Below are 8,151 nucleotides of genomic sequence, written 5' to 3' on the forward strand. Positions count from 1 at the left end.
AGGGCTCTGTTTGAAGCACTAAGCAGGCTTGGTCTCAGTGCATGCATTAGGCAGATGAAGGGAATGTTATTTTAATGATCAAATAAAAGGGGGGTTCCTGCCTGGAGCCGGTGGTCCTCTGGTGCTGCTGTGGTCATACAGTGGTTTCCATCTGCGGGGGTGCTGAAGCCACCTTTGCAATGCCATGTCTGATGTCAGCCTGGGGAAGTTTTCTCATCTTTCCTGCCTCTCTGTCAGTGCCTTCTCGTCCTTCCTCTGTTCCCAGCCCCTGTGGGTGCTTGTAGGCTGCATCTCCAGGTCCTGTCCAGGTGGATGGGAAGGGTTGATCCCACAGACAAAGGGGATGTGATAATCCACTTATTCTGGAGTGATCTCCCCTTGCTAAGCCCTTGTAATGTTGTTTACTTACTTTCAATTAGCCCTGTGTTGGAATCTGCTGTGAAGCCTCATCCTCTACTAGATCAGATTAATGGGTTTGTGTCTGGTATTTAAATACAGCCCCCACATGTGCCGTACGCCAAACCAATAATACTTTATCTTGATGTAATAAAAATAATTGCCGGCAGCAATGCTCTCCCTCGTGCCTGTTCTTCGCCACTCCAGGGAATTCCTCGCTCCTGTCTCCTGCTTCCCCGTTCCACATCCTCATGTGTCTCTTACCTCCATGGGCAACCTCACCCTGCTTGAAATCCGAGGTCAAGCAGTGCTGGGATGTGCCCCCAGTTGTTCTTTAATCTCCTCCCTGTTCTCCTCACATAACACTCCTCCTTCTTTCTCTGAGCCAGGGAGGCTCTGGGGCTCTGTAACCAGCTGTTTGTTTCAATGCCTTTTTTGCAAGGTCTGACTCTGGCTTGATGTAGTTTCCACTTTGTTCAAAACTTGGTGGCCTCCGTGACCTCCATTCCAGGACTCCTCTCATCCAGTCAGTGCTGGGGCCCTGCTTCTTCCTAACACCTTTCTTCAAGTGACTGCTCAGCCCATTACCTCACAAGCTCTTCTCTGTGAGCTTTTATTTTTAGTTTCTCTTCCTCCTGCTTGGGAGTTCTGGCAGTTCTAACACCTTTTCACTTGATGCAGTTCCAGCTCTCCTGCACATTTGTGTCCATGACCTCTCTCCAGCTGACTTCACTAAAGATTCCTTTTGTTTCTTGATGTCCACTCTGCTTGAAATCAAGAACCACAGTTGCAGGCTTATTCTCATTTGTTCATTCACTTAATCACGCATTGATTTAGGTCAAAGTATTCCATTCAGGGCTCACTTCTGCAATCAGCCCTTCCATAATATCTCCCTTTTTCACCAAGACCAAATCTAAATAATCGCTGCCCTGTGGGTTCAGGTGAACATCAGCCTGCCAGCTCTCACATCCAGCTTTGTCTGCTCTATGGCTGCAAGCAGCGTTTGCTTTCCAGACTTTCCTGCAGACCAGAGCCACTGAAGTGGTTTCCACAGGGCAAATGATTGAATTGCCCCAGCCAGAATTGCTGCTTCACCTCCCAAGGGGGAGGTTTGGTGCACAGAGAGGTCACAGCTTGGTCTCCACCATTCCCAGTGGTTGCTATAAGGAGGATTACCCCAGTCTGGTTGTTCAAACCACTTTTTCCTTCCTCTCACCGCTTTGGGTTGCCCTCTGTGTGTCTCCTCCAGTGGGTCACTGCTTGCCTTGCACTGCAACCATTGCATGTGAGCAACCAGCAGCAAAAGGGTCAGTCCTGGGGACTTGTCCTGAGCTGAGCTACCCCACACAGAACAGTTTGGATTGGAAGGGACCTTAAAGATCATCTCATTCAACCCCCCCTGCCATGGGCAGGGGCACCTTCCCCTAGACCAGGCTGCTCCAAGCCCCGTCTCTCCCTGTCTGCTCGTGCAGGGTCCCCCTGCCAGAGCTGAGCCTGACCTTGGGGAGGCAACGTTAATTCCTCCATTTCCAGGGCTGTTTATCTCAGCTAGAGCTGGAGGTGGGCAGGAGGCCAGCGGGCACAGCCCAGGCAGGGGACTGGAATTAGCCAGGGCTCTTTAATCCAATAGAGGTGCCCCCGGTTCCGTGCAGGGTGGTGGAGGTGGCTGGGCTGGACTCTGCAGATGGAGGCACCAGAGTGCTGACTCTTAGGACACTTGATTATCTTCTGACATTGACTTTTTTTTTTCTCCCCCGAGGAAACGCTGGTATAATGAAAGGCATATCTCAGGGAACTCATCCAGCAGGCTCCTGCTCGCACAAGGCTTGGTCGACTGGATCAATTTGACCTCCTGGGTCAGTGTGACATATGACAGAAATGGCCAAAAGAGCAAAATCGAGCTGGGAAGGTTGTCAAGGAGGCTAGAAAGGAAATCTTCTCGTGCTCAGCCTTCGGGTCCTTTTGAGATAAAGCTGCATTTTCAGCAGCTCAGGGCAAAACTTAATTTTCCGGTTGGCTTTACTTGCAGTCCCCCTGACTGCTCCTTCCCCACTTGCTGCTCCGTGTCCAAGACACCCACATCCCAACTCCCACTTCTGCACTCCAGGTACCGTTCCAGGCTCTTGGAGGATCAAGACCTGAGCCTGACAAGCACTCACCATCCCATGGGACTGGACCCAGCCACTGAGCACCCCAGGAGCCACCAGAGCCCCGTGTGGCAGGATGGGACCTGGCGGGCAGGTGGGTGGAAAGGAGGGGCAAGGAAATCATGGCAAATAGGAGCTGACTGCCCAATAATTGTGGACAACAAGGCTTTTCGGCAGGGCCATAAATCAATGGCAGATGGAGACACGGTGGGTGGTGGTTATTGATTTCTTTTTTTTTTTTTTTTTATTACTTCTTCTTCCCCCGTTTGCTGCCCAGCAGAGTGGAAAGGCTCTCGAGGCAGCACTGCAGGGGTTTCTGTCTGCTTGGCAGCTCTCCCACCTTCCCTCTCCATTCCTGGCTGCTGTGCAGGAGGGCAGTGCTCACAAGTGGCACCGTCCATAACATCCACCCACGGAGCCTTCTGCTCCCCTGTTGCTGGATCTGGGCTTGGCTTGGCATCCCAGGACCAGCTCTTGAGCCTGGGGGGAAGATCAAGGCTGGAGACAGAGGTAGGATGGGGTTAAAAAAGGGCAGATCACAGCTCTGGCCAAAGTTCCAACTCAGCATCTCTGTCAAGCGACCTTCACCCTGCCACCATCCATCTCATCCACCCAGCAGCTTTCCCACTCCCCCACTTGTCATGCTCTTCTGGTGAATGTATCAGTCCCTGTTTCTTCTCCTCTCCCCCTCTGCCACTCAGTTCTCAGATGTGATTCAGGAGACCTGCCAGGTCCCTCTGCAACGTCTCTGAGGGGGCACAGCAAGGCCCTGTGTGGGGTCTACTCTGAGGGACACCCTCCACACTGCAGTTCCCAGGGGAAGGACAGGGTGTCCCATGAACAAGAATAATGCTGCTTCAGGAAATCCAGCCACAGGAGTGGGGAAAGCCAGGGGTTTTAGGTTGGACCAGTGCTAAAAAAAAATAGGGCTTTTTTCCTTGCTTAATCTTTTCTTAGGACTTTCCCTCCACCTCCCGTGCTCTTGGGGGGCTCAGCTACTTGAGGAAATCTCTGTGCAGTGTCTGTGCTGCACAGACAATGAGGTAATGAGGGGCTCCCATGCCCTGAGTTTAACTGGTCCTTCTGAGCATTGCAGTAAGAGTGAGAGTGTTGCTGTCCCCTGGCTTGTGAAGGCAGAGTTATCCACGTGGGGAGAGGAGATATTGCTTTAGTGATGCCTTTCTTTCCAGGATGAAAAGCTCTGCTGTTAGAGCTGGTCTGGGCTGTGGGGTTTCTTTCCCCTTCTCTTTTGTTCAGGGCTGCACAGAGCACTTTAGAATTCATAAACTGGTAATTTATGGAACAAGCCTTTGGAGAAGGGAAGTAATGAAAAGCTGCCATGTAAATCATGGGAGCATTTGGGATCCTGTGTCTGGCAGGAGCAGGGTGGCTCTGGGGCCTCTAATGGAGTCAGCTGAGGAGCAGACACCTCCCAAAGCCGCACCAGAGGCACGTGGAAATGGGATTGGGGCTGTCAAAATCAAACCAGGAGCCACCTCCTGCAGGAACAGTGTCTGCCCTGTAAGGTGGGGAGGGATTTACTGTCCCTGTAGCATCAGCAGCCTGGAAGGGCTGCGAGGGAGTTTTTGGTTGCCTGATTTTATTTATGGGAATTCCTCTCTGGTTCCTCCAGCTCAAGGTGTCTGTGGCCACAGACACGTGTCAGCAGGGAGATCCTCAGTGAGAGGGAGCCAAAACATTAATACAGGATCACTGGGGATTTTCCTCCTGCTGCACAAGGGCAAAACCAAGTTTTCAGGATCATCTGATCCAAAGTGCTGTTAGGAGGCTGGCAGATGTGGCTGCTTCTCCACAGGCTGTTGGAGATGGTCATCACTGAGCCCTCCTTTCACATCTGCAGGTGTTTTTGGTCCTGGCACTGAGGGAGGTTTGGTTGAGCACTTCCAAGTCAGAACTCCTGGAAGGCCCTGCATAATGCCCGGGAAAACTCTCTCAGGGAAATGAGGGAAATGGGCCCCTGGCCCGGCCCCCAGCTCCATATGGGAACTGGTTTGGGGTTAAAAACCAGTGTCTTAGTGAATCCTGGAAAAGGAGAGATGTGAAGTTTGTACCTGAGTAGCATAAATAAATGAATTAATGAATGGATTAAATGTAAATTGTGGCAGCTTTAAAATGGAAGTCATAGTTTCCAAAAGTGCTTTTAACTGGTACTTATTTCTGCAGCAATATAACTGCCAGCAAGGGCTTAATTCATTATCACCAGAACAAAATGAAGACCCTGTAAATTTGAAGTCCAATTTAATTTCCCCAGAAAGAGCTTTTTTTCATCTTTCTTTCCCTTTCCCCTCTCTCTCTGCCCAAGAAAGGAGGATTTCCATCACTTGGAGCTGCTGTGTGCTTCCTGCAAATGGGATTTTCTCAGCCTGCTGAGCTGTGGTGAGGTGGTGTGGCCCGGGGTGGGTTTGTGTGTTGGGGCTCTGTGCTGCACATCATCCCTGAGAAAGGCCAGAGTTGCTTTGCAGAGTTCAGGCTGTAAATCAGTCCTGGATGGGGAGGGAAGTGGAGGCTCAGAGGGCAAACAGTCCCAGGTTGTCTTGGGTTTGCGGTGATAGACAGGCAAGGACCCGAGTCCTCACCTACTGCTGGGCCCCACAGCCATCAGTGACATCCCAGAAGGGTTTGCAGGGGCTGTTGGTCACAGCTGAGGCAAAATCATTCCAGGTCTGAGGACCTGGGAAGATCATGTCTTGTGGTGAGTACCCCAGGGAAGGCAGGGTCCTGGCAGGGAGGGAGGTGGTCAGGAGCCAGCTGGGTCTGCTGCTGGAATTCTTGGGGCAGAGCAGCTGCCAGAGGCAGCTGAACTATCCCTCCCTGGAGGGCTCTGTCTATAAACCAGCCCCTGGTTTTCCATCCCCTCCCCTCAGACCTGCCTCCTCCTCCTCCCCCAGTTCATCTCTGAGGAGAGGAGCGGGAGCGGTGGCTCGACTCAGCTCCACTGACAGTGCAGGTGGCCTGGACACAAAGTTGGGACGTGTGTGCACATGTGTGTGCAGGAATGTGCTGCTTCCAGAGGTGTAGAAAACCAGTAATAACATGTTTCTGCCCTAAAATGTGAGACAGACAGAGCAAATGGGGGAAGGGACCTGATGCAGCAGGAGGAGCACGATGAAGCCCGTGGTCTCCATGGAGTCTTTGTTTATACTCCTCTCATTTCCCTGTCTTCATTCTTTTTCTCTTTTTGTTCTATTTTTCTTTAAAGGGAGTATTTTTAGCACGTAGGAAAGAGAGCAGTGCGCTGGTTCGCTGGATGCAGGGTGATCAGGAGCAGATGGTGTACAAGCTTCTCACGCTGTGCTCCTGTAAAAACACCTCTGTCCTGAGTCACCCCGTGGTTACCCTTGTCCCGGGCTCCCCATCCTCCTCCTCCTCCACAGCCCAGACCTTCCCTGGCTCACCACCCTCACCCTTGATGCCTTAAGCCCCTAATTTTTTTTTATTTTTCTAATATTCATAAGCCTTATAAGTTTTATAAGTAGATTTTAAAAGCAGCAACCCTCCCTCTTTTGTCCCTTGTCCCTTTCCCTTTCTCTCTAGCACCCTTGTTTACACATTCCTTAACCCTCTTACCCCATTCTATGCTCCCTATATCACTCATACCCCTGAATACAGCAAAAATGTTTAGTCTTTTGTCAAGGCAAGGCCTAGATTGTTGGCAGAACAGCATATGAGGGCCTAAACCACAGAATACGGTCAAGAATTAGGTAACTATGTACCCTTTGTGCTCTGAGGGAGAGGAAGATGGGATGAACACGGGGTCCCGAAAGCCCCCCGACTCAATTCTCAGGGGGTGGACCCCGGGGCGGACCAGAGTAAAGGCCACAGGGTGGGCACATCTGGGATTGGATGGATGGTATTATAAAAATGTAACCTCTCAGGCACAGGCGGGTGCATCTTGTAACATCTTAGCCTTGGCAAAATAAACCCTTTCTTATCTCACCCCTAATTAACTGCTCCCGGAGATTTTTTTCAGCACTTAAATCCCACGGCAACACCCTCAACTCCTGGAGCAGCTCTCAGCAGGGGCTGGATGGCAGAGTGAGGTGGGTGATGGCACACGGACCAGCACCTTGTGCAGGTGGGTCAAAGGCATTTGGAGGAGGAAAGGATGGGACTGGGAGCAGGAGAGATGGGTCACCACCCTGCCCTGGCTCTTGCACTGCTCTGTCCCTTCCCTGCACCCAGTAACTTCATGGCACGAGGTGGTTTGGATGTGTTCATACCAGGACACCCCACCAAGGCTGGCATCACTCTGGGCATCACCTTGTTTCAGCACCGCAGTGGCAGCTGAGCCAGCAAACCTCCTCACTCCCTCCCCAAAATCCCGGCAGCAAGGGGAATCCCTCCGGGTGTCCGGAGGGAGCAGCCCTCTGTGCTCAGCTGCTCAGTGTGCTCTTGTTAGACCACCCCCACCGCATTTAATTAGAGATATCACAGTCTGTTCTCCTGCAGAGAATGACTCGCAGGGTGCTCCCAGGGTTCATCTCAAACACGGAATTACCGGCGCAGCTTTCACAGGGGCAGAATCGCTGCCGTGACCCTGCGGGGAGGGAACGAGGCAGTGCGGGGCCAGCAGCCCCGGGGTAATTAGCACCAGCAACGGGAATGTTCTCCCGCAGGTTTGTTCCCCTAGGAATGTTCTTCCTGCCCTGGAAGCAGCCCCGGCACGGCGCTGAGCCTGGATGTGGGCTTGGGGATGTCACGGCGCTGAGGAAACAGGTCTGCAGGGCTTGTGGGGTGGAAGCATGGAGGCACAAACCTGATTTTCTCCAACCTTCTGCAGAAAATGGATTTTTTTTCTCCCGAATGCAGAAAAAAAAAAAAAAAAAAGGAGGAAAAGTACAAATGAAAAGGGGGCTGTTGGGGGGGTTGCACCTACAGATCGTGTTTGCTGGGGGTCTGCCCAGCACAGCCGAAACATTCCCTTCCAACACCGGCCATTCCGCCCCGTGAATCAAATATTCAGTATAATATTTAAATATAATTAATTCGTGTAATTTCAGCTTTTATACTACAGTAAAATATTCATTTTCAGACAGTATAAAGGTTGAGACTACATCCATCAAAAATTAGGGGGGGAAAGAATAAAGCCTGAAATAAAACGTTTCCTTCCCTGTGCGACACTGGATGTTGGAGAGGTGAAACGAGGGAGTCAAAGGGGTCTTTCACAGTTTCCTCCTGGCAGGTTTTGCCCCTGGATAGCAAAGGACTGGCATGGTGGAGCTCCCTGTGGGGCACTGCATGTGAGGGAGGACCCTCAGGGATGTTTGAGCCTGGATCTTTCCCACCTCCCAGAGGCTGGCTGTGGTCTGGGGATACAGGATGCCCAGGAAAAATTATCCCCATGCAACACTTCAGCCAGACATTGGTGAGGAAGGGAGTGGGGAGGGAGCACAGTGGGCAGACAGACCCTCCTGTATCTCTGCTGTCTTACCTGGGACGTGCTGCTGTTTCTCTTCACCGCCTCCAGCATGCCCAGTGCCACACTGGGGGCTTACTGGGAGTGTTTGGCCCATGCCCACAGTTGATGCAGGCCCACAGGGGTTTGATTTGCCTGCAGACCTGTCCTGGTGCTGCCCCAGTGGTCGGT

The sequence above is a fragment of the Pipra filicauda genome, unplaced genomic scaffold (assembly GCF_003945595.2).
Source record: "Pipra filicauda isolate LSUMZ 115617 unplaced genomic scaffold, ASM394559v2 scaffold71_size5581439_pilon, whole genome shotgun sequence".
Lineage (NCBI taxonomy): Eukaryota > Metazoa > Chordata > Aves > Passeriformes > Pipridae > Pipra > Pipra filicauda.